This window comes from Macaca thibetana, chromosome 16 (genome assembly GCF_024542745.1).
Source record: "Macaca thibetana thibetana isolate TM-01 chromosome 16, ASM2454274v1, whole genome shotgun sequence".
NCBI classification, from domain to species: Eukaryota; Metazoa; Chordata; class Mammalia; order Primates; family Cercopithecidae; genus Macaca; species Macaca thibetana.
In genome coordinates, this window is record NC_065593.1 from 43,294,383 (window position 1) to 43,322,190 (window position 27,808).

The 27,808-nt window shown below is 41.2% G+C and overlaps 1 protein-coding gene across 1 annotated transcript in view; it reads left to right on the top strand.

The window, feature by feature from the left end:
• Nucleotides 1–27,808, top strand: part of CA10 (carbonic anhydrase 10) — a 540,135-nt gene that overhangs the window by 354,769 nt on the left and 157,558 nt on the right. The gene's annotated exons all lie outside the window — the stretch shown is intronic.

Below are 27,808 nucleotides of genomic sequence, written 5' to 3' on the forward strand. Positions count from 1 at the left end.
TAGGTGCTAGTATGCCCATTTTACAAATGAGAAAATTGAAGCTCCAGAATCTTGAGCCAATTGCCAAAGGTCACAGCCAATAGGTAAGAGAACCGGGAGTCAAATTTAGGTCTTCTGACTCTAAGCTCCTTGCTTTTCTGCCCTATTACAGTAGATTGGTGTTAAGTAGTCTTCAGGTATAGGTGGAAATTTTCAAATATGATTCAGACTACAGGAAATGAGTTTATGTGTCAGAGATTTCATCTAGACATGAGAAAGAACTTTCTCAATAAAAAGACTATCTGATATTCAGAAAGAATGTAACAGGTTCAAACTATGAGCTCAACTTTGCACAAGAAAATCAGAGCGGGGGAGGGGAGTCCCCAGGTTTATAAAACAAAATCATTGCCTTCAAAAGATTATAACCCATGAGTCATCCAACAAACACTGACTGAATGCCCACCGTGTGTCAGCTGGGGAGGTTCACATACATGCACAAGATAAGAACACTTTGGAGTGGGAAACTGTGTAGGTGCAAACAACATTCTAATAACTCACAGTTGAACGGAGTATTACCGGGGGCGGGGAGGGTCTCAGGTTCATGTTCTGGAGTCAGACTTCTTGGGTTCAACTTGCAAGCTGTGGAACTTGGGACAAGTCATTTAACCTCTCTGTGCCTCATCTACATTACAGGAACAATGGCAGTAACAGCCTCATCAGGTTCTTATAATGATCAAGTGAGAAAATGTATACGGGAACTCAGCACAGAGTAAATCCTCAAACACGGACAGACAGAGAGGGGGATAAACAAAGAGCAACAGGCAGACAGAGACAGAGAAACCAAGAAACAGAGGGAGAGAAAGACAGAGATGGGGAGCATACATTTCCCAGTAGGGAGCAGGATTTGAGTAGAGCTCTGGAGGCTGAGTCTGGAGGCAACAGGAAGAGAGGGGAGGGTTATTCACTGGACCGGAAGGCCTTCCACGTTTCAGGCTCTGGCCCAGCTGGGAAGAGAACCCCACCTGCACTACTTCATATTAGAAGAAATATGAGCGCAGGCTTTGGGGCCTTGGGAAACTGCTGGAAAGTTACTTTATTTTTAGGCTGCAAATCTGCTAAGTGACTTCAGAAGGTGACCACATTTCAGTTCCATTAGCTCATCAGCAGTTTCTTAATGAGATTAATTAGCCCCAAACAGCTCCCATCCCTGCAGGGTTCTGCAGAGAGCTTGGTTGTGTGTGAGCCAGCAAGCCTGTGACCTCTGTCAGTGGCGAAGAGGCCTGTTTCCTGGGCATCAACTTCACCCAAACTTAATGCTTCAGACATCTCATAGTAAGGGTTTGTGGTGCCATGGATCTCTGGAGCCACCAAGGTGAGGATCAGCTCTATGGCTATGAAGGAGGCTGCCCCAGGTGCAGATTAAATCAAGTGGCCAATACCAACTCTTGACCAGAAAGAAGGCATCCACAGGAGATCTAACTCAGGAAGTTTAAAGTGTATATGGTGGTTTCCTGAGTACCCACACTTGCTGACACCAGAACACAAAATAAATACATATTTAAATTCACATTTAGTGATTCCAAGCAAGAGACCTAAACTAACAGTGATTTTCTAAGATGCTGTTTTTCTCAGTTATAAAACTGGGCAGATAGCCATGGCTGCTTATGACTTGTTTTTTTAGCATCCTTTTTATGGACCTCAGGATGACACATCATAGCCTCTTTCCTGCCCCATGAGTAAATTGTACAAAGGAGGCTTTTGATGTAGGAGCCTTGTGTTGGGCAGCTAAAACAGTAACTATGATAACAGCTGCCTTTATAGTCTTACTACATGCCAGGGACTTTACTACATGCTTTATCCACATCATCTTATTTAACCTCTCGACATCCTGTGAGGTAAGGGCTATTATTATTCTTGTTTTACACATGGAGAAGCCAAGAATCTGCAGGAGGGAAATGAAAGAGCCCAAGATCCCATGGCTTGTCAGTGGCAGAGACACCACTGAAACCCAGGTCCTTCTGAAGCCAAAGCTGGTGAATTTAATGTTGCACATCTACCCTGAAAGAAAAGGGACACATTAGGTGCGACTTCTGCACTCAGAGAACCATCATCTCAAAAGTGATCCCTCCTTCAGGAGTCAGTGAAGTAGTGTGGAGAACACAGGGCTCTAGGAACCAAGGACCAGAGTTCTAGTTTCAGCTCATACTTCCTGGGAGACACAAAGCAAATCCTGTTGCCTCCCTGGATGCTTGTTTCTTCAACAACTAAAAGAAGGGTTGGTTTAGAAAAATGTGCTAAATGCCCTTCCAACGCTGGCATTACATCATTCTACAATGTACTGCGGTAATAGAAGCAAATAAGATATAATCAAATAAAAAGAGATGCTACTTTTGGCGGCTGTCAGTTTTGTATTTCTAAGAAAATTAACTCTTTTTTAGTGCAGAGACTTCAAAAAGAAAGATTCACCCAGCTAACTTATTTCCTTTCTTATTTAAATGAGTTTGCAATTACTCAGTGAGGTAGGCTAAAGATTAGGATTCTGTTCTGACAGTTGAATGAAGTGAGGCTCAGAGAGGTTAAGTGGCTTACTTAGGATCACACAGCAATTCAACATCAGAGACAAACAAGAATTGACTTGTATCACTTGAAAGACCATTCTGGCAGTAGCCTTGTCACAGTTACACTTGGCAAACACATACATTGCACAAAGGCAGTCAGATGATGATACTAATGGCAGTAAAAATGATGGAGAAAGCAATGTTGGGCTGTATAGACTGCTGGACATGGAATCAAGCTAGGTTACAATCCCCGCTCTGCCACTTACTAATTACACCATGGTGGGTAAATTCTTTGACTAAACTTGTCTTTATATGGTAGTTTCCTTCTCATATTTTCTTAACCCCTCTGTGACTCAGTTTCCTCATCTGTAGACTGGGCGTGAGCATATCTTCTGCACTGCTACATACCGGTATGAAGGGATGTACCACTAGAAAGATATGGGACAAACCAGCTTTGGTCTTCTGCCCCATGCATGCCTTCCAGATCTGAGGATGTTGGTCTACCTCATCAAAGGAAACCCATCAATACAGTTAACTAATTCAAGCAAGTGACAAACGGGCCTACAGGTTCTGGCTTTAAATTCAGTTGGCCCAACATCCATAGGTGGCAGGCATGCTGTGTGTTCCCTTGTGCCCAGCTTCAGGCATCCCATTGAGCCTGAGGAGGGTAGCATCCTCCCAGGCTTTTTATCTGCATAAAGAGCCTGCAGTGCATCCCTCCCCACCATCGCTTACAGGAGAAAAGTAAGGCCTAGGGCAGAGGTTGCAAACTTTTTCTTAAAGAGACAGACAATAAATGCTTTAGACTTGCAGATCATTGGATCTCTGTCTCAACTACTCAACTCTGCTATGAAAGCAGGCACAGACAATATGTAAACCAATGGGTGTGGCTGCATTCCAGTGAAACTTTATTTACAAAAACATGTGGATTGTAGTTTGTTGACCTCTGGCTTAGGGAAAAGCAGCCCCACTTGGTGATCCATAAAAAACCCTCCCTTCATCTGTTGTGCATTTCCATACCAGTTCTCCCATTTATTCCTCCCAGCCATCCTGTGTGGATAAGATTCTTTCTAAGAGCAAGTTTGGAAGCCAAGCTCAGAACAATTAAAGGGTTTGGCAAAGTTAATTAGAGCCAGTCAGGATAGGCTAACGGCTTTAACAAACATCTCCAATATCTCAGTAGATCAACACAAGAAAGGCTTATTCCTTGCTTACACCATAGCCCAATGAGGGAAGACACGACTTTGGTGGAAGGGAGGACTCTGCTCCATGCAGTCATTCAGGGACCAAGCTCCTTCCACCAAAGCAGCAACTCAATATTTTTGTGCCATGGTCCTCTTTGACAGTCTGGTATGTCTATGGACCTTTCTCTGAGTAATGTTTGTAATTCAATAAAATCTACAACAAATTTGTAATGTGGTAATATGTGTGCTTCTGTATCGATGTATTATGAAACAAGATCTTGCAGCTACTCTGATAACTACTATAATTACAAAGTAGTGATGAGTAAAAATATTATTTTGAGATAGTTGATGTAATAAGTATAAGTGATACGAAAATATCTCTGATTTCTATTAGAAAATTAGTCATGCATACCAATAACACTACAATAGTTGGTGCTTACATTCATAATGAAAAAACTGCTTTCAGTTAGAGGTTAGTGACAATAAAGAGGCCATTTTTCATGGAAAGCAGTTTGGAGGTTCTTCAAAAACTAAAACTAGAGCTACCATATGATCCAGCAATACCCAAAAGAAAGGAAGTCAGTATATTGAAGAGCTATCTGGACTCACATATTTATTGCAGCACTGTTCACAATAGCTAAGATTTGCAGCAACCTAAGTGTCCATCAACAGAAGACTGGATAAAGAAAATGTGGCACACACACATAGCGGAGTACTATTCAGCCATGAAAAATAATGCGATCCTCCTGTCAGTTGCACCAACATGGATGGGATGGAAGATCATTATGTGAAGTGAAATATGCGAGGCACAGACAAACATTGCATGTCCTCTCTTATTTGTGTGATCTAAAAGTCAAAACAATTAAACTCAGAGAGAGAGTAAAAGGATGACTACCAGAAGCTGGAAAGGGTAGAGAGTAAAAGGATGACTACCAGAGGCTGGGGCGAGGTAGAGATGGTTAATGGGTACAAAAAAATTAGAAAGAATGAAGAAGACCTACTATTTGATAGCACAACAGGGTAACTTTAGTCAATAACAATTTAATTGTATACATTAAAATAACTAAAAGAGTGTAGTTGGGTTGTTTGTAACACGAAGCATACATGTTTGAGGCGATGGATATGCCATTCTCCATGATGTGTTTATTTCACACTGCGTGCCTTGTATCAAAACATTTCATGTGCCCCAAAAATATATATACCTACCGTGTACCTGCAAAACTTAAACAAGTTTTTCAAGAGGCCATTGTCCCCCCCTCTCAAATTCCAGCATCCACTGACTTCTTGGGGATCTAGGGACTGTTATGCCCAGACCGTTTATTCCCCGAGGAAGACCACCAGAGTCCAGAGTCAAAGCTAAGCAGCAAGGATCTTTATTACAGGTTCGAACCTGGAACTCTCACTCGCTCGCGAAACGAGACGGGCAGGAGAGCTCCCCCACTGAGCTCCGAGCAGTGTTATATAGTCTAAGAAAAGTGGGCATAGAGTTATTATACAAATCAGATATATGATTGGCTAGTGTTTGAACAAGGCGATTTGGCTAACTATGATTGGTTCCCGCCATTTCTGATATTTCGGTTCAACTTTTGAGGCGGGAGAGCAGGTTTATGGCAGCAAGAGTTTATCTTACTTAAACACGTCTTGTGACCTTGCCTCAGAACTTACAAAATCTCTGGTACGTGCAGAAAAACAGATACTCACAGAACTTACGAAATCTCTGGTATGTGCAAAACAAAATCTCTGGTACGTGCAGAAAAACAGGTACTCACAGAACTTATGAAATCTCTGGTATGTGCAAAGATTAGAGAGCAGAACAAAGGGTGTAGCGGGGAGGGGGCGGGTACACATCTATCTTTGTGTCCTTTCAGGACCTAAGTTTAAGAACTCCTGATTCATTATCTCAGTCAGATTTCAGAATCCTCCCCTGGATTCTCTGCCACTGGCAGATGGTAAAAAGGAGCACAGATGGAAGGTCTCATGGATGGCTTAGGGGCCTGATCATTTCACCAGCAGCTCACTGCCAGGCACTAAGTGACAGGACTCTACCAACCCATGGTAAGAGGCAGGGAGGAGCTCACTGTGTGAATTTTATCTGTACCAGGAAGTAGAGGAGAACTATATGGCAGTGAGCCCCAGAAGCCTTTCTCACACTGGTGCAAGCAGGACTTGAACACTGACTTTCAGGCAACCGAGCAATGCTGTCTTCAGTAATCCAAGCTGCCTCAATAATTGGACACGCAACCCAAACCATCTCACTTCCTTTAGTCCAGGGTTTCTCCACATCAGCACTTTTGATATTTGTGCAGGATAATTCTTTGTTGTGGAAGGCTTTCCTTTGTATCATAGAGTATTCAGCATCATCCCTGGCCTCTGCTCACTAGATGCCAGTAGCGCCCACCCGGGGTGACAGCCAAAAATGTCCCCAGATACTTTCAAATGTCCCCAGGCAGGAGGCGTGGGGCGGAGTTGCTTCTAGTGGAGCACTGCTGTTTCAGTCTGTTTACCTAATTGTTGGTGTTTAGTACTGTCTCTGGAATGTTCAACACAACTCAGAAAGAAAAGCCAATAAGACACCAGAAGTTTCACTACACCTTTCCCTGAACTCCCACCCCTGAACCTTTGGCCGGATGTTTTAGAGAGACAAGAGAATCTGGGCCAGCTACACAGTGATGTGAAATTTGCTCAGTACAGGTAACTTAGCATTTCATTGGCAACAAGTGGAATTTAACGGGGTTGGAGTGGTTGCCCAGCTCTGTTTAGCCAAAACAGCTAGGAAACCGAACAAAAAAGGTTGTTAAATTTGTTATGGACAGAGGGCTGTAAGATGTTTCTGCTATTACTGCAAGTCAGCTGCATATTGACTCAGAAACAGAAGAACTGGTTTTGCCAGACACACGACCTTGATCAAATTACTTAGTCTTGATTATGCTAAAGGTTCCACAGAACAGGAGCACAGCGAAACCCAATTTTACAAAATACTAATAGAAGGCAGTTTCTCTTTCAGGTTATATGTTTTAGCAAACATATTTAAACAAAATTAAGCAGGTTTCCTTACTGCAGGACTTATCAGAGCCTTTAATTTGCCTTGCCCTTTTTTCTAAGTAGGGGACATAGTATTTCCCACTCATACATTTCTTCATAGAGTATCTTGAGGGACTAATATTTTCCCAAAACACATTTTATATAAAATGCCTCTGGAGTCTCTAGGCCTCAATTTCTTCACACTCACACTGGTGTAGTAACATCTGTCTTAGCAACCTTCCAGAGCTATTGGGAGAAGAGATAAGAAGACACTCGAGAAAGTGCTTTGTAAACTCTGAAGAGTTATAAAAGTTTAAGAGGTCATTATTAATGCATATTTATTAATAATTTACTACTAATAAAATTTTGCCTGCCATTTCTTCAATGTTGAGTTAATGAATGTGACAATTGAAGTAACTGAGGCCCCGAGAGGTTAAGGTCTTGCCCAAGGTCATGTAGCTAGAAATGAAGTCACAGACCAGATTAATTAAAATGACAAATACCGAAGCACTCTGAGCTCTGGAAAAGCACTTTCTGCAATGTCAGTGGCTTCTGTCATTGGTGTGGTTATGATTTTGACTGTAGTAGGAAACGAGGCAGTAGAAAATCAAACAGTGGCATAAGCCACCCGAGAGCTTGGAAACACTGAGGAAAGAGTGCTAGATTTAGGGTCAGAGCTAGGTTTCAGCCCTCTGCATTTGACTTGACTTTTTGAACCTTTATTCCCCTATCTACAAAGTAGGAATTTTTTTTTATAATACCTGCTGCTTCCCAAGAGTGGTTGGAAAAGCCGGCATATTCTATGGGACATCAGGATTCTAGTGTGGGAGTGGAGCCATTCGGAGGCGAAAGCTTTCACTCTCACTGTACAATTGCACACAGCTTTATGGAGAACCCACTAAAGCTGCAACTCTCTTTGATGGGCAGGTCCCTTCACAGAAAGCAAGAGAAGCAGGTGGAATGATCCTAGACCTTCAGGTGAAACATGCAAACAACCATGCAAAATAACATTGAACTTAGGGTCACCCGAGAGTGAGTTACTGGAGTTCTGAACGGGGCCTGATCATCTGAAAGCGCTCCATGGGGGAGGAGGGGCATGTGCTGACCACCTCTTATTTCACATGTAAGCACAGGCGTGGCCCCTTACAGCACCCTGGGAGAATGGGGCAGGCCAGTGCCTGATGGAAGCCAATGGATTTATGCCAAGACTGCAGCAATTTGAAAACCTGCACTGTAGGTGTGCAGTACTGAAGCTCCATGTTCTGATATAATGGCACAATTATGTCTCAGCATTGATGCAGTGCTTTATGCTTTTGAAGTGTTTTACAACCATTAATTACCTGGACTATTAATGTGCCAGATACCATCACTGGAGGAAGCTGCTTCCTTCAGAGCACAGTGCTCTTGTTCCTCTCCCGGTGGCATAATTTTTAATCTGTTATCTATGACCCTCTTTTCTATTCACCCTGCGCTTTTTCTATTCACTCTGTGCTTTTTCTATTATCCGATTTAGTCCAAGTGAAATTTTAATGCCAATTGAAATTTTTAAAGTAAATAAATTACCTGGGCATGTTTATTTCTAAACAGACCCTGACATAAAAGGAAGGCTTGCCTATTGTGACTGTTCCCTTAGTTGAAAATGGGGAGCTCTTTGGGAGATGGTTAAGCAGGTCCCCTCATCCTGATGGCTCTCATCAGTACTCCAAGAGTGCTGTCAGAAATCCTCCCCTGAGCTATTCCTTGCTTTTTCTTGTACTCAAGCCATAGACAAGCAATCGGCCTGAGAGCAGGTGGGACTCAGGACAGCATTACAAAAGGATATCTTAGTGCCCAAAGATAGGACTCCTTAGACAAAGAAAATCTGATGCTTATACTTTTTATACCAGAGGTCAGGAAAAGAGTTTAGATAATTAATTTCCTTCTCCATCATTTATCTTATCACCTAAACAGTTCTTGAATCCATCCACAGATCTCCAGCTTTGCTCTCAATGCCTCGTGCAAGGCCTCAGCATCCGTGGATTAGTGTAGCCAGTGGGGCGCTAGTAAATGTTTAGCAATCAATTGGAGAAAGCAGAGCAGAAGCCTTGGTTTGCAGTGTTTTCCAATTTCACTGGTGTAAATATTTTCACTATGGCAAATTTCGTGGCAACATGATGACACTAAACTTGGGATTGGAAAGAGATGCACAGTAGGACACCATTTTATGCAATCTCTACCATATAGATACAACCAATGCTAATGTACTCCAGAAAAAACATAAAAGTATGAAAAGAATTAGGAAGTGATGAGTTTTGAGAATGTATTACCGTTGTTTTTAATATCTTTAAATGTATTCAGTTATAAGTTTATATAACTTAATTTGTAGTAGTGCTATGTTTAATACTTGGCTTGCAAAATTCCTAAAAATTTGGCAATCAGCTGACATGATCTGGTACAGGTGGGCTCCCACATATTAGTGACTACAGCAACCTTTTAGCAGTGCCATTGCCTTCCAGACAAAGACAGGAACACATCTGCAGTTGAACAGGTTGAGTGTATTGCTGTGCGTAATGTGAGATATCATGAGGCATATCAGCAAGAGGTACTGGGAGGGACTTACAGGATTCAGATTTAGATACTTTGGAGGACAGTTCAAGGAAGCAGGGCTTCACTCTGGACTGTGTGCTGTCAGGAAATGGGGCTAGTTATAAGATTGTGTATCCTAGTAAATCTTATCTACACAGAGGAGGAATGCAGCAGGGCTAAAACTGTAATCAGTAAACCATTACTAAGAAATCATAATAAATAATGCTACTATAAAGACACATGCACAAATATGTTTATTGCGGCACTATGCACAATAGCAAAGACTTGGAACCAACCCAAATGTCCATCAATGATAGACTGGATTAAGAAAATGTGGCACATATACACCAGTAATACTATGCAGCCATAAAAAAGGATGAGTTCATGTCCTTTGCAGGGACATGGATGAAGCTGGAAACCATCATTCTCAGCAAACTATCGCAAGGAAAGAAAACTAAACACCACATGTTCTCACTCATAGGTGGGAATTGAACAACGAGCTCACTCGGACACAGAGTGGGGAACATCACACACTGGGAACTGTCAGGGGGTGGGGGCTGGGGAAGGGATAGCATTAGGAGAAATACCTAATGTAGATGATGAGTTGATGGGTACAGCAAACCAACATGGCACATGTATACCTATGTATCAAATCTGCATGTTGTGCACATGTACCCTAGAACTTAAAGTGTAATAAAAATCAGCCACTCATATAGGCCAAGAAAGGGGAATATTTGGTCATTTTTATATTAGCCAAGAAGGGGAATATTTGGTCATTTTTATAGTTGGACGATGTTCATGCTTTTTGTTTGCATTCAGTTTTTTTTTTTTTTTTTTTTTTTTTTTTTTTTTGAGAGATGGAGTCTCTCTGTCATACAGGCTGCAGTGCGGTGGAACAACTTTGGCTCACTGCAAGCTCCGCCTCCTGGGTTCAAGCAATTCTCCCACCTCAGCCTCCCAAGCAGCTGGGATTACAGGCATCCGCCACCATGTCTAGCTAATTTTTGTATTTTTAGTAGAGACGGGGTTTCGCCACGTTGGCCAGGCTGGTCTCAAACTCCTGACCTCAGGTAATCCACCCGCCTTGGCCTCCCAAAGTGCCCAAAGTGCTGGGATTACAGGCGTAAGCCACTGTGACCAACCTGTGTTTTTTGACTTGACCCATTGGAATTGCAGTGGCCTTGTCTGGTGTGGTTGGAGAAAATGTTTATGTTGATCAAGCAAGCATCAAGTCCTGGCTGATAGTCCCAGCCCAGCTCCTGGAGGGTCAGGGGCCACTTTTTCTCAACAGGGATACTCACCCCCAATCTTGTGTCACCCAAATGTGGCTTTCCATACTGCTGAATTTTTTTAAATGCTGATTTGATCACGTCATATCTCCAATTACAAACTCTCCAATTGATCTCCTTTATCCTTCAAAGCTTCTGGGGCTTCTTCTTGAGCTTCATGTAAGCAAGTCCTGCCTGACACTTCCCAGCTCCTCTGCATACCACGTTTCACCACCATTGTCTGCCTGTGCCGTTCTCATGCCTTGCAATGCCCTTCCTCCCTTCCCTCAGCCCTCTCGCTCTTGCCCTGATTCCGTGGAGAACCAGTTCATCATTTAAGGCCTATCTCACTGCCACCTCCTGCAGGAAGCCTTCCCTGACATCCACCCCGCCCCATTCCTGTCCAGGCTAGAAACCCTTCTTAGTGCTCCAAAAAAATAATTAACTCAATAAATATTGAGCGAATGTTTTCTTTTTCAAGCTTGGTTTGAGCATTTAAGAATTCAGGTAGAAATAAGACAGACATGGTTCCTGCTCTCTTGGATTTTATATTCTAATGAAAAGAGATAAACAATCATATTTGTTTAAAAATGACAAACTGAGAAATGTAACCAATGTTGATCAATATTTTGTATAGATTTAAGATTGGGGTCTATGGGAAATGACTGGATGACTACTACAGACCAGGCCTTTCTGCAGAGGTGACAATTTGAGGCTGGAAGCTAAATGATAGCATTCTGTCCCATGTTTTGGTCTCGTGATCTGATTATGGGCCCATTTCCCTTCCAAGACTCAGGGAGGCTGGACGATGGCTTATATATCACTTCATTCCTAGCCCCCAAACAAATATAGATGTTTAATGAATATCTGAGGATCAAAGGCCGCTCTTTGTCATTCCTTATTGCGGTCGCTGCATTATATTTGACATAATTTACTTGACTCAATTGTGATTCACTGAAGGAAAATCACCCCCAGCCTCAACCCAGCACATCCTCCCCTTCTGCACCCCAACACCATGATCATGGGGTCATTCTCACCTGCCTGCCTTTCTGAGCTGCTGTTAATATCTTCCCCAGTATGTCCACATATCCAAATCTTACCCACTATACAGCCCGGTGAGGTCCTCCATTGTTCAGGAAAGCTTTGCCAGCTACTGAGGAGTTTGTCAGTCCTGCAGCATCTGTCATCTGTATCACATGATGGTCCTTGATACCAGGATGTTGCAGAGAAGCCACTGGATGTGCTACAAAGAGCATGTTAGTAAAGCCCAAGAGATATTAATTTAAATCCTGGCTCTAGCACTGTCTTTCTGTGGGACATTAGACAAGTCATTTAACCTTTCTGAACCTGCTTTTTGCATCTCTTCAGTGGACAAGCTTCCTTGAGATAAAGAGCTATACTTTTCTTAGGTATAATAATTTTGGTATAATTTACATACAGCCATAATGTTGGTATCTTACTTATCTTTGTAATTCCAGTATTGAACACACTGCCTGACACATAACAGGTGTTTAGAAATGTTTGTGGAATAAATGAATGGGAATGATCATACCTACCTTCATCAGGGAGGTGTTTATGAGAAAACTGATTTCAAGGGTCTAATAAGCAATAGGTCAAAATAAACTGTTTACATTCTTACATTAGCCTCTATTTTTTCCCTATCACTTTTGTTCCTTTTATTTGCATCGTTGTATTTTGTTTTTGTTTTTGTTTTGTTTTTTTTAGCCCGCATAGTGCTATGAGAAGTTCTAGATGCCAACTCAGGGCTTAATAAACTTCAATTTACTGATTTAAAACTATAATGTTATTAGTAATATGAGAAACTCAATAGCTTTGAAAAACAGAATACATTCAGAAAGGAAGCCTTAAAGATATTGAAAATGAATTTTGTTTGTCTTCAAAGATGTCATTTTTGAAATTATAAATATAGTGCATATTCTTTAAGGAAAATTTGGGAAATATAGAAAACCAGAAAAAGAACAATATACTCTAGTTTTCCTACCTAAACATAATCACTGTTGACATTTAGTATATTTTATTTTTATACATGTGTAATTTTGCTTAGTCGAGACATGCTATATGGACAATTTTGCTTGCTTTTTCTACTTACCATATTATAAGCACTTTCCAAGCTATTGTTGGATTTTAATAGCTGCATTATATTCCCTCTAGCAGGTGCATTATGGTTCACTTAAGCCTTTCCTGTCATTGGTCATTTATTTGCTTTCTATTAGTTTCTATTGTAAATAATAGCAGTAAGCTGTTCTATGGAACAAGAGTCTTCCACTAAAACAAAACAACATCAAAAGTTCAAGAAACAGAGATGCAGATGTACATCTAAAATTGTCTGTAGAACTTTTGGATGGGTAAAAAAGAAAAAGGAAAAAAGGCTATACGTACTGCTAAAAGAAAAATAAAATTCCTTAGATCTAATCTCCATTGGTATAGGTTGAAAAGTCAGAGAAAGAGGATTTCAGAAGTTAATTAAGAAATAACAAGCAAGTTGAGTAAATTGCCTAATCTAAACCCATTAGATAAACATTTATTGCAATACAAAATCTTGATGACTATAATTAACACATTTACAAACTCTCTAAGAAAATTAAAAACCTTTCTTCAATTGACTGAAAACCAGCAGCTTTTTCAAGCAGAGCTTATGGCTGGGCTGACGTGTTCCCTGGGCTGTGAGACTGGTCAGCAAATTCCCTAAGCCTAACATTCTTAAACCTGGTCTTACCTCTCAGAACTGTAGTGAGAACTATGGGATATGACAGTGGAAACTTTATTTTTCATTCATTACATCTATTGACATATAAGTTGCATTCAGAAATGCACACAGATCTTAAGAGAATATCCTGGCAAATTTTTATCCACGTCGATACCCCTATGTTACCTCTACCAGATCCAGACACAGAACATTCCCAGCACCCTGCAAGGTTCCACTAGTGTTCCCCATCAGCCATAGCCACTGGCACTATTAAGACTTCAATCACTATTTTGCCTGTTCTTGGATTTCATGTAAATGAAATCATGCAGTCAGGACTCTTTTTTTGTCTGAAATCTTTTGCACATCATTGTGTCTGTTAAGATTTACCCATGTTTGTTTTGTGAAGTGGTAGTTCATTCTTTTTCACTGCTATATAATGTTCCATGTTGTCACCATACCACAATGTATACACCCATTCTACCACTGAGGAATGTTTTTGTTATTTCTATTTTGGGCTATTATTTAAAAAGGTGGCACGAGCATTTTTATGTCTTTTGGTGGACAACAGATATAAGCATTTAAGTGTTCTACGAATTAATGGTGAGAAAACAGATCCAAGAGCTAGAGGACCTGAGTTCTTGTTGGAGTTCTGCCATTTCCTAGTTGTGTGATTTTAGACAAATCATTTCATGTCACTGGTTCTAAATTTCCTTAACAATAAAATGAATAAGGGCTTTTCACTCTGAGAATGCATGGCCTTCTAACTAAATACCTGTGTAACCTGAAAGAAAGTCCTTTCATTTCTGTGGGCCTCAGTTTCATTATCTATAAAATAAAGCAACTGAAGTAAATGCTCTCCAGGGTCTCCTCCAGCTGCAAATTCCATGTTTCAAAAGAGTTCACCATGGTGTGCCTCCTAGAGACAATCATTGCTTTCTACAGGGAAACACCCAAGTGTCCCAGATGTGGCATTTCTTTCCAAGAGCCACTAGCCAGCAAAAGAGCTTGGAAGCAGAAGGCATAGGTTTGCATCTCAACTAATACCTTAGACATGCACTTTAATCTGCCTTGGTTTTCTTATCTGTAAAATGGAGATAATGAAATTTGACTTTCCTCCCCTCAAGCCTGTTACATGATCCCCTGCTCCTTAGCTTCCTTCAACAAGACCACAGTCCCTCTCAAGGGGACTTTTACTATCTTGTTAAACCAGGTACTAGCCAGCACCACATAACATAATACCTGTTATCTTATAGGTGCTCAGCAACAATTTCCCCAGTGAAGGAAAGTGCTTTGAATACTGTACATTATTATCATACGTTATATTCCTTGTGCTGATGGAATTCAATCTCAAGGTAGATTCATGTACTCACATGAAATTATGCATTGCCTATTTTGTACATTAAATTATGCTTCTTGTTGTGGAGATTCAAAACATGAAGCATGGTCTTGATCCTTGAAGAGATGCATCATTCAATTCAACAAACATTTATTTCCTGAACACCTGTTACTGTACCAGGCATAGTGCCAAGTGCTAGAAATAGAAGGAAAAACAACATATAATTCTTTTTTCTTTCTCATTTGTATTTGCTTATTGAATTTACCATTAATTTACTTGTTCAGTGAGATGTTTTCCCCCATGCAATCCACCAAATGAGTTGATAGCCTGATAGACATGTAAACAGATTATTAACGATTGCATATAATTCTTTGTTTAATGAAAGTGTAAATTGAACTCCATGGAAGCAAAAGCAGAAACACTGAGAAAGTCTCCCAAAATGGGTCACATTTAATTAGGCCTTAAAGAATGAGTTGAATTCAGCCACATAGAACTAGCCTTCTAACTGACCTTCCTGCTTCCCTCTTTTGCCTTCCTCTAAAATAGTCCCTACAAAACTGTTCAGAATTTTTTAAACGAGGATTGAAGTATGTCACACTGCTATGTGAAACCCCTTAGTGATCTCCCAATGCTCCCGGAAGAAAACTCAAGCTCCTCACCATACCACAAAGCTCTGAATGTTCTGGACCCTGACTCTCGCTCTGCTCTCACCCTTGCTCATTAAGTGCAGCGGCCTCCTTTCTGCTCCTGGGCTAAGCTCTTTCCTTCCTCCGAGCCTTAGCCTTTGCTATGCCCTCTGCCAGAGGGCGCTTCTACACATTGCTTGCACAGCTGGTTTGTTCTCATCCTTCAGATTTAACTTCACCACTCTCTTCCTCATTTGCTCAGTCATAAAGGTCCTCAATCCAGACTCCATCGAAAACTCCCTGGGGAATGAATTGTCTAGAAAAGGCAAATCTATAGAAAGCAGATCAGTGGTTGCCCAGGGATGGGTGTGGGGAGTTACTGTAAATGGGGAGGAGGAAGCTTTTTGGGTGATGGAAATGTTCTAAAACTGAACTATGGAGATGGTTGCACAATTCTGTAATTTACTAAAAACTATCAAATTGTACCCTTACAGTGGGTGAATTTTATGGTATGTAAATTGTTCTTCAATAAGGCTGTTTTTAAATTTTTCTTGGGGAGCTTTAAACAATACTAGAACTTAGACCTCATTCCCAGAAATTCTGATTTAATTGATCTGAGAATGGGGCCCAGGTACCCATAGTTTGGAAGTTCTCCAAAGGATTCTGATGTATAGCCACAACTGAGAACCACTGCCTTATCTTATCACCCTGGTTATTGCCTTCACAGCACTGTAATTGTCTTAGTTACTCAATGGTTTACTCAGTATTTGTCCTTCTCAGGAATTATAATGAAATATCCCTTAAGGGAGAGACTTTTACTCAATCACCTTTGAATCCCCAGTTGCTAGCACATAGTAGCTGCATAATATGTTTATGAAGTAAATGAATAGAATAGTGGAAGATGGAGGGAAAGCACTCACTAAGGCACAGAAACGTGAAAGAACGTGGCATGTTAACATGGCGTGCTTGCCAAACAACTGCCCAGAGTGGCAAACGTAGCTGGAACTAAGATGTTTCTGTGAAAATCATGCAGACAGTGCTGAAACGGACCACTGAGACCAGGAGTCCCAGCAAGGCAGTCACGTAACCCTGCAAAGCAATGTGGAAAGACTTCAGACACAGCAAATGCAGGTCCTCCGCAGAGGAGCCCAGCAATATGGAATGGAAAGTTCAGGAAAAGTACTGTCTCTCCCTTCCCTAGTTCTCCACCCTCAAAGGGGGAAAATTAGCAATTGAGGAACTTAAGACCTTCTGGCAAAAAGAGAGTTAAAGAAAGTGCTATAAACCTATGCAACCCCTTATGGTTGATTTTGCGTTCACTAAGATAATAAAACAAAGACAAGTTACTAAACAATAAAATATAAATAGCATCACGTACATATTTAATTAGTAAAAATGAGCTAGAAAGTTTTCAGGCCCCCTCCCCCGTTCTCAGTGAGATGTGTGTAACTTTATTTCTCCTGGAAAAGTACATTCATTTGTTCTCTTTGGTGCTCTATTCAAGCTGCAAGAGTGAAAATGGAAACTAAGGCAGAGTCTTGGTGAAGACTGGGATTCTATATTAATAGAGACATTTCAATAAGGGGAAACCAAAATGTCTGACCTGAAGTCAAAAGCTGACCATGAATGCGATACAGGGAGCAGTTTCAAAAGAGAAGACCCAATAAATAAAAGGAGAGTCTAGGCTGGGAGGATCTTGTGGGGAGAGCAAGGTAAGCAAGATGGGGTGGACCTTGCTCAGAGTTCAGTAAGCGAGCAGCTTTCTGTGAAGAGGATGAATGAATGATTGGCTAATTTTGTGTGGCAGATGTTATCAATGACTTTCCATTCTTGTTCTCTTTTTCTCCAGATTCATTTATAGAAATTTGTATTTTTTAATAGGCTTGACACTGGAGGAGATAAGTTTAGAAAGCACAAAGATTGTTTAAAAATCATCATAGATAGGACTAATTTAACATTTAAATATGTGCCAGGCACCATTCTAAAAATTGCATAATAACTAATTTAGTATTCACAATGACTCTATGAGCTGGACACTAATTAATATGAAGAAACTGGGGGATAGAGAGGTTTAGTAACTTAGTCAAGATCACACAGCCAGTCAGTATCCAAGTCATACCATGAACCAAACAGCTCAGCTCCTGAGTTTATGCACTTAACTACAACACAATTCATACAAAATACAATGTGGAAGAAAGTCTCTTTGATTATCATTGCTTTGTCTGCTTTTTCTTCTCTGACAAAAGGAAAGATGCTCGATTCCTTGCAGTTCAGTAACTTACAGGTTCACTGCAGTGAAAGTGAAAAACATTGAAAAGTAAATTTAATTAGTTCGCTGGTAATTATTGTCTGACTAAATTATACTTTAAAATTTAATATTCCAGTCACCACTTAATTAGCAAACTGAGTTGTAGAGGATAGCCTTATGCTCCTAAACTGACTAAAGCTGCAACTTAAAAATCAGTGTTGTACACATTTCTCCTTTTCCTAAAATGTAGTATTTCTTTGCTTCTTCCTTCACACCACCCAAAAAAGGTAGAAATAAACCAACAGTTTTCCATGATTTCAAAAGAGGCAGAAATGTTTTTGGTTACTGTATTAGATTGTAAGGCCAGGAGAGAGACTGAGAAACCGGGATTTGGAGAGAAGAAGCAGTAAGGAGAAAGCGTAGTCTCCAGCTGAGGCCTGGAATGTAGGAATACAGGAGCGGGACATGCTGTGGGAGAGCTGTCCGCTTCCTGCTGCCATGTGGGACAGCGAAGACTGGGAAAAGGAGGCCCCATCGCAGGAGGATAAAAGGCAGGGCCACTTCTACAGTAATCGCTAGGCAGAAAGCCCCATCCTTATCAGCTTCTCAGGGCACAAACCCCAAACCTATCTTCCTGAACAGCCTTCCTGCAAGATTATCCTAGTTGCCCACAAATCAGAGAGTTGGAAACTATCCATTTTCTGGGAGGTGTCAAGTGATGTCAGGGAAAATAAGGAAAAAACTAGTTTGCACTGTGTTAGCATAATCCCCCCATTTAAACCAGGAGTAGCATGTTAATTCTGTAGCCAGAAGGGTGTCTTGTCATCACTGGCAGAGTCCTGAGATTTTGGAATATGAGTCTTGCTGTCTGCTACTCTGCACTTAATGTCAACGAGATGGCTGTTTTATCACTATTGGGAAAGGAATGGGGCACTTAAATACAGGGCAGATTCAGCAGAGCCTGGAAGCAGATAGAGCTTGACTCTTTGGAAGTAGGTACAGGTTGCAGAGCTGTTGGCTGTTAGATATCATGTCTTAATGAGCATGGCATGGACATGGCAAGGCCCTTCTTCACCACAGCTGTCAGTGTCATCTGCACACGAACTGCAGGTGGGGACACTCTGGGGATACCCCTAGTCATCTGCCCCTCAGGCTGAATCCAGACTCAGCAACCCCCCTCTCACTTCAGGATGAATTCCCAGATGTCCTTTTTCTCAAATGTAGGGAGTGCTTCTGGGTTGTTTGTTGTTTTTTGTTTGTTTGTTTTTGTTTTCTGTTTGTTTGTTTTTTTCAGACTTCAGGCACACATGATCCAAGCAGAGCCTGCAGATTACATTAGACTTGGTCTGAAGGCACTAGCCTGAGGGGAAAGAGTTTTCTCAAGTGAAAAGTGTCTTACTTCTACAGATTCCAGGTACTGATTCTGCTAGGCATTTGTGAAGATCACATGAGTCAAATAGATAAAGCCCGTTTGGACAGTGCATGGCAAAGTGAGCTCTATGTTAGAGATCACTTGTGATCATTCTTCTGACTCGGCAAATGAGAAAATGGAAGTTCAGGGAGATTCAATAAATTGCCCCACTATCATGTGATAAAAAACAGAACAGGATGGAAACCAGGTATGCCTGAATCCAAATCATTCCCTGCTAGGATACGGTCTCCCTGAGAGGAAATTAATGAGACGTAGTGTAACAGGCAGAACTCAACTCTTCCACAAGCCCTAGCTAAATCCATAGATAGGCATGATCAGTAATAGTTGGCTTTTCACCTGACGTTCTAAAGCAGCCTCAGAATCCTTCACAAGGTATGCCAAGCAGTCACTTTCCACCATTTGGAATCCAGATGAAGAATGATGCTATTTGCCATCTCTGAGTCGTAATACCCAACTGTAAGCATCTAGACCACACCCTGCACCTCCTTCCCAGGAAGCTTCATCAGTTGTGGTCTATCGGTAATTGTTCTCTGAGCAGCGTCTTCAGTAAGGCTGATATTGAAACTTCAAAAAGAAAATCTCACATGTGTTTAATACAAGAACCGCTATGGGATTTACACACCATGATCAAAGACTTCCTGGTGTCACTGGGTTAGATCCCTATCATAAAACGTGGGTTGTCTGGCACTAGAATTCCTTCTTCTTACTGCACTATAATTTTCATGAAGTTCTGCTCTAAACCTGGAATCATTCAGAACAAAATGCCAGCCGAAGAGAACTGTAGTGATGTAGACGCAGCATCTACCACACTGCTTACTCTTCTCTTTCTAGATTTTGTTTCGAGAAAGGTATCTGATCACACTTTTTTTTCATTGTCTGTCCCCACAGAACAATTCTGCAGCTCATATAAAGTTCACATATATGGAAGACAGAACTGAAGAGCCTATTTTTTTAAATTTTTTCCTCTAGTGTGAAAATTAGAAAGCACACACTCATGCTGTTAAGAAAGTACATGACAGCCTGCCAACAATGAAGCTATTATCTTATCTTTCCTAGATGAGACTTGTAAATTACAAGAGGGAGAAACTAATTCTCCCTAGTCCCCAAGGGAGACTGGAGATTTACTGATGACCACAAGGTGGATGAGTGAACCTTTCATGCATCCTATTGTCTATTAGTCAACAGCTCTGACTACTCTTCACCCAAACAACAGACACATGTGTGTGGTTTTACACTCTCTTCTCCATGGAAGCTGCTACGGGGACCAGATGTCTCTTGCCATGACAAAGCACTCTCCTTGTTTATCCTAGTCACATCCCATTATAGGAGAGAGAGAAGATTCTTGAAGGGTGTGGGAGGCAGAAGTGACCTCCAGTCCCTAAGGGAAAGGCAGGTCCATTCCACACTCAGAGATCCACGCCTACAAAAACACAAGAGATTCTCAGGCAGACCAGACACTCCTACAATAGAACTGTAAAGGGAATGACAGAGCGGCAGGTAGGACCAGAGAGGGCAAGTACTTCTTCTGGGCATACCTGCTGAATTTGATGAAGGCTGGGAGTCAAAGATGGGTACTCCCAAAATCCATTAATCTAGGAAAGATATCTGAGCCTAGAAATGGAATCCGAAGACAGAAAGATCTACTTAGTTGAATAGATTTAACTTCAGATGCTGTTTCTTCAACACGTGCCGTAATTCATTGATTCTAATATGCATTTTCCATATTTTAACATCTTCAAAATTAAGATACGTCTTATAATTGATGATCTGTCATAGTTCACTTGGTAATGTTTTTTCTTGGTGTATATTAAATAATGATGTCTCTTACAATCTATAGCATCATAGATTTTACGAAGTATGGTTAACTTAGCCAAGCTTATAAGGTACTGTGCTGAGTAACTTTAAAGGAGTTGTCTCATTTGGTTCTTTTTTTGTAGAAGGTTTATTGAGACACCATAAAATTCTTCCATTTCAGGTGTATAATTTAATGGTTCTTTTGTACATCCACAGAGTTGTGCAACTACCACCACGATCAATTTTCAAACATTTTTATCACTCTGTTAAGAAATGCAGTATAAGTCACCCTCATTTCCCTCTGACCCATCCAGACTTAGACAACCACTAATCTACTTTCTAGCTCTATAGATTGCCTATTCTAGACATTTTCTATAAATGGAATCATAGCATATATAGCCCTTTGTGTCTGTTTTCCTTCATTTAACATAATGTTTTAAAGTCTGAATAATATTTCATTATATGGGTCTACTACATTCTATTCATCTACTAGTCAGTTGATGAACATCCAGGTTGTTTTCCCCTTTGGCTGTTATGACTAATGATGTTATGAACATTTCTGTGGACATATATTTTTATTTCTCTTGGGCATATACCTAGGAGTGGAAGTGTTGTATCAAAAGGTAACTCTGTTTAACTTTTTGAAGAACTTCCAAACTGTTTTCTAAAGTGGCTGCACCAACATACATTCCTCCAAGCAGTCTATGAGACTTCCAGTTTCGCCGCATCCTCATCGACACTTGTAACTATCTGACTTTTTTATTTTAACCACCCTAGTGGGAATGAAATGGCATCTCACTGTGGGTTTAACTTGCTTTACCCTGATCATTATTGATGTGACCATTCTTTTTATGTGCCTTTGAGACATTTGTATATCTTCTTTGGATAGTGTACTCAGTTTTTGCAACAAACTTTTATTGAGCCTTTACCCTATTCTAGTCATGTAAGAGACTTATTGCTGACTAATTATTTACTGTCTTCTATTTTCATACTCTTTGCCACATAATTTGGTAGCACTTTCTCCTTTTGACTCTGAACTTAGCCACATGACTTGCTGTGGCCAATGAAATGTTAGGATATTGTACCCAAGGGAGTCTGTTGGGGGATGAGATTCATGGTGGAGAGCCAAGCTGCCCCATCATCCCAACTAAGACCATACTAGATCAGCCAATAGCCAGCAAATCCCCAGATAGATGAGCAAACAAAGCAAGTTTAGCAGAGCTGCCTAGATGACTTGCAGATAACCACAGAAACATGAGCAAATCCAGCTAAAATCATCAAAACCTCAAAGACTTATAAACTAAATAAATTGTTATCTGCCACTGAGGGTTTATGGTTATTTATTTTGCAGCATTGTTAAGGAACTAAATAACTGATATAAGACAGTGTCTTAAATACTGAGGATAAAAAGATGAAAGAAGTGATTCATGCCTTCCAAGAACCATATTGAATTGGGGAAAGCAGAAAAGTACCAGCAAGTGGTACTTTACTGTGCTGCAAAAGACATTTGGACACTCCTTTGACCAAGTAGCTATGACTGCCCATTTTTCAGAAGAAAGCTTTCAGAGTTTGTGGAACAAAGCTTCCTAGCTACTCCCCACTATTTCCCCACCTTGTGCATTTGACTGGCTCCCTTGATGTTCACTGCAATGTATCCTGTACCCACATCATGTTCTTCCTGGAGCCATTAAAAATGTTTGGTGATGCGCAGAGTTGGCATAAAATTTTAATTATGAATCTTGGTTGCCCAAATTAGTGTACTAGCATAACTTTAATTAAAAGTTACTGCTTTATATTCCTCTCAAGTCCTGCCCTGATAAAATGTTTTATTATCCTTCCAAGTCTGTGTCTTAAGCCTTCTCTGGCTTCTCTTGCCTTTTCCTTGAGGCATTTTGGGTTGGCCAGACTTGTGCTTCTCACTAGTGACAATGCAACTTTAAGCCAATTAAAAAAAATTCTCAAGCTGCATTAGCTTTTATGATCATGTTTTCTATGTTGACATTTTATCAATCATTTTCACTATGCCTGGCACAGCTAGATGTGCCAAAAAGTAGTAACTTAAGCTGTGTCTCTCAAGTAAAATTATTTTTGTATTTTTTTTAAGTTCTAAACCATCGCCTCCAAAACAATAGCCTCTCATTAGGGATATTGTAAACCAGAAGTTTTAGCCATTTTAAGGATATAGATAAATGCCATTGGGCATGTATGAAAGCTACGAAATTTCTTGCCTAAAACAGACACAGATGCACCTACACAACAGTATTCATACATTTTCAGAGACTGATCTCTAAAGCTTTAGGGTCTTCCTAAAGCCTTGAGGTGCCCACCTAAACAATGTAGAAGGAACCTGAGCTTCCGTAAGAAAGGAGGATTAATATTTTTGATCAATAAATGTGCTTACCCAGCCAAATGTCCATGTGTTGTATTATGAATATAGAAAAATAGGAAGGAAGCTGTGGCCATGATTAAGGGACAGGGCATGTGCATTGTGAGAAGGAGCAAAATAAAAGAGGTGAGTGCATTTATTTCTAGTCTTATAGTCCCATTTCTGTCAGGGCTTTGCTTAAGGCAAGTCACTTCCTCTCCTAGGGCCATTGTGTCCTCTTCAATAAAAATTGCAGGGAGGGGTGGATATTTGAACTGTGATCAGTAGCCCCTACATGCTAGTCTGTGGATGTGTGGCAGATTAGCTACATCCAAATGATTTGGAAATCTTGCCAAATATAGATTTATTTCTCTCTCTCTCTCTTTTTTTTTTTTTTTTTTTTTTTTTTTTGAGATGGAGTCTTGCTCTGTCGCCCAGGCAGGAGTGCAGTGGCGCAATCTCCACTCACTGCAACCTCCACTTCCTAGGTTGAGGCAATTCTCCTGCCTCAGCCTGAGTAGCTGGGATTATAGGTATATGCCACCATGCCCGGCTAATTTTTGTATTTTTGGTAGAGATGGGGTTTCACCATGTTGGTCAGGCTGGTCTCAAACTCCTGACCTCATGATCTGCCCACCTCAGGTTCCCAAAGTGCTGGGATTACAGGTGTGAGCCACTGTGCCTGGCCTCTTTCTTTCTTTTTAAGGGAGTGGAGGGGTTTACCTGTTAATAATTCTGATTCAGTATGCCAGGGGTGGTGGGGCCTGGGAGTCTGTGATTTCTAAATACCCCCCAGATGGTCAGTAGGCATAGTCAAGTTTAAGAATGACTGGATTAAATGATCTTCAGGTCAGGTCACCTCATGAGTCAGTGAGGTTGTGTGTGTGGGTGTGGGTGTGGGTGTGGGTGCGTGCGCACACACATGCATGCTATGATTTAGAACAGGATAGGGTTTGAAGCCTGACCATGGGAAGTCCACAGAAACAGCAGCACACTGCACTGTGTGGACAACTGGATATCCTTCTTCATGCTGCTTTAACTAAGCCCTCAGTGCCTATTCCATGTCCAAGTTGGCTGTGTCATCCACCAACAGCTGGGGCTACCCATGACAAGGCTGCCTGCCTGTCTGATGCTGGAGATGCACTCTGGAGCTGTGCAGAGACTCTCTTGGTCCATCTTCCTTCTGATGGGCAGCTGTTCTGGCAGAAACAGCTGGCAGATGGTCTGTGGCTACAAACCTAAATGTGTATGAGATACTTCTGGGAGTAAAAAGGAGGCCTTTAAAGATGAGAATAATGACTGAATAATTGTTAGGGAGGTCACTATCCCTCATCTTTAAAGACACCTATTGTATAGTTTATAGAAGAAAGTGCCAAGGTCTCTAATAGTTGTGGGAGCTGGCTTTGCTGTGACCTCTCCAGGCCTTGTGGATGGCTTGTGTGAAAGTAGAGGGCTCCTTGCACGGATGCAAGCAGGCTTAGCAATGGACAAGACTTCAGGGAGCTGGAGAGGAAGAGGATGAAATGACAGATGTTACATTAAAGTTAGGAGAATGGCTGCCCTCATTTGAAGAGTTCCAGGCACCCTAACTGTAGATAGAGAAAAAGCCCAGAGCAATACAATTTTATGACTATCGTTGTGAACTTACCAAAGCTAGAGTGCTCCAGGATTCATGAACTTTACTCAAATTACCTAAAAAATACTAAGACTAAGGAGTAATAGGTCTACTAATCTGTTTTGTTGATTCAATCTCCTCCCTATCTCCCCCACCCCATAGAATATAGATTTCTCTGCACAGTGCCCTAGAATAGCCTCAGGACAGTGCAGATGGGACACTTGAACTTGCAATCCCTGGGGGTGAGGGGAGCACACTGGCCCTCTTTGAAGTCTTTGCACACTGCAGTAGAAATGGCACTGGGTCTGTGATAGGGCAGGCGATCTCGGTCAGGCTTTCTCATTAACTTCCATGAGATCCCAGACAAGGCACTTTCCCTTTTCTGGGCCTCAGTGGTCGCCTCTAAAAAAAGAACAGGATTGGAACACAGACTCTGTACGATGCTTTCCATCGATAACATCTAACTCCATGTTAGGGGTCCTTGGGTGGCCTTAGGAAAGAAGGTCAAGGGCCAGGTCATCAGAGAGATGTCAGCAAAAACACTGGATGAAAAATCAGCACCCCCAGGTTCCAGTCTCCCTGCTGCTATTTACTAGAAACCTCTGTCTCATTCCAGTCTGCAAGTCCCATTCTATAAAATAAAGCTCCTGATCAATAGCTCTGCTTTCTGTGACTTTTTTATGCCATGATTTTCTTGTGCTTTGAATTCTCTCTCACTTCAATCTACCCACAAAATCTATTTTTGGAAAGCAGGGAGATCTGACACATTTGGAAGCATTCATATGTGGACACTCACACCTATTCCTTCCTACAACTGCCCAGGACACTGATGCCCTGTGAGGATGAGGGCCATGCAGAAGTCACCTTGTGCCTCCCTGGGGTCAGCCCTGAGCTCTGTCAGCACTGGACAGATCTGAGAAAGACTATTTTTAGTAAGGGCACTTGGGTCCTTTACCTCCTGGAGGGAGTGATGCCAAGAAACACAGACCTGCACCAAAGGCACCTTTGTTATGTTAATATAAAACAAAACCTCAGTCACCCACAATTCTTGTAGCCACTGTATTCTGAGTCATTAAATCTTCTGGTTGACCATGTGGCAAATACTTTTTCCTTTTCTCTGGCTAAAAAGCCCTTCCAGAAATGTGTTTCCTTTTCTCTGGCTAAAAAGTCCTTCCAAAATGTGTAACGCCATTGCTCTTCTTTGGTAATTGGAACACATTGGTGAGAACAGAATTGTGTTTAGATGGCTACTGCATTCCTGGGGCCTCGCTGCCATCATTTCGAATGTTCATCCTCACTGTTTTATCTTATGGTGTAGATGGCACCAGAGACAGCTTTGTGTATGGATCAAGCCCAGGAAAGTCCTCAGGAAGTGCATTTTTAGAAATGAGAAAGAAAATATGCATTTACTAAGCAGGGGCTGTATGTCAGACTCTGGGCCGGGTACTCTACGTGCATTTTATCCTCCCACCCACACAACAAAGCCTCACATTGGCCTTTTTCAGTAAATGAAACTGAGCCATAGAGAAGTTAAGACTTATGGAAAATCTGGAACTGAACCTAGACTCTTTCCTGATGCCATCCTGCATTCTTTGTGGTCTCTCTCCCAAAGCAGAACTAGCAAAAACAGTTCTGATTAACTGAGAGTCCCAGATAATTCCCTCTAATCAACTAAGATTTTACAATAAACCCTATTTAAAGTGAGAATTTCGCATGTTTTGAAAAACCTCAAGTATCTTGCCTTATAGACATGGGAATGCCTTTGGTTAAGCTGCAATTGCTACATTTCCTGGGTTGTACTCTCTACTTTTTAATTTCTCAACTTTTTCACTCCACTGTAGATTTATTGTATTTACCTTTGAAACTCTGACAATCTCTATTCCAGTGCTCTGCACAGAGGCCCCAAATAAATGTTTGTTGAAAGAATAAGGAAATGATGATGTTGCATGTTATATGTAGTGTATATATAGATATATAACACATGATACTTATATGGTTTTATATCTTTGGTGTCATTTAGTAAATATCATATGATTCAATTTTAAATAAAAATAGAACCCTAGTTGACTAGGAGGGGAAGTCTTACAGCCCAATACGGAGAAATTAAAATTAATACAATATAGTGGGATGACACCTGCCATCCCAGGAGTAAAAGGACATAGTCTCCACATCCACCTCAACCACAGTTAGCTATATGACCTTGAACCAAGCATGTAGCCTGTCTGACCTCAGTTTTCTACTGGTAGAATGAAGAAGGGGCACTTCCAGCAGCTTTCTTTCCAGTTCTTACACCCCTGTCTATACATGGGGGAGTGCAGGCAGCATAACGCCCTGTTGACAGGCTCATTTTTGTTGTTAACAATGGAACCAGAAACAAACTAAAAACACACCTTTCCCTCTTGTGATATTCAAGAAATTCAAGGTGACTGGTGTAATTAACTTCTCTCCATGGGCCTTTCGAGACCCAACAAAAACCCTGGCAGGAAAGCAGTTGTTTTAATTTGCAAATATCTGTCCTGCCTAGTTCAATTCAGCTTTTTCCCAAACAACTACCTGGCATCTGTTGACTTTGCAAAGGTGGGTCCCACAGTCACCATTTGCTGTTTGACGTGTTGTGTACAAAGAGAAAAGGACTCTGAAAAGCAAATCCCCATCAGACTGCATGGGATGTCCAGAATCTGCGCATGCTCAGGCATTGGAAGGCAGATGGAGGCACAGCAGGTAGATAAATGATAACCCCACACTGAATGCACAATTGACAAAGAAAGGTCAGAAATGAGATGGTAAGGAAAGAAAGCACAAGGAACACCAAACATCTGTCTGAAAGACACAAGGGAAAAGAAATTGTCTCTCCTCTACCGATACCATGTGGGTCTGTGTACTAATTTACCAATCAACAGCTGTTCAGCGATTCCACTGTCCATTGTGCTGGAGACAAGTTTATTACCAAGCTACAGCAAATATCTCTACACTCAACCTCTAACCAAATAAACCTTTTGTTTTATCCTTCCATCTGAGCCAACAGTTTCCACACAGGACAAAACCTGGTTTCTGTGGGGTATCCAGCCTCTCGGGTGATAATGTAATAAGTTTTTAGCAAATTAAAGATT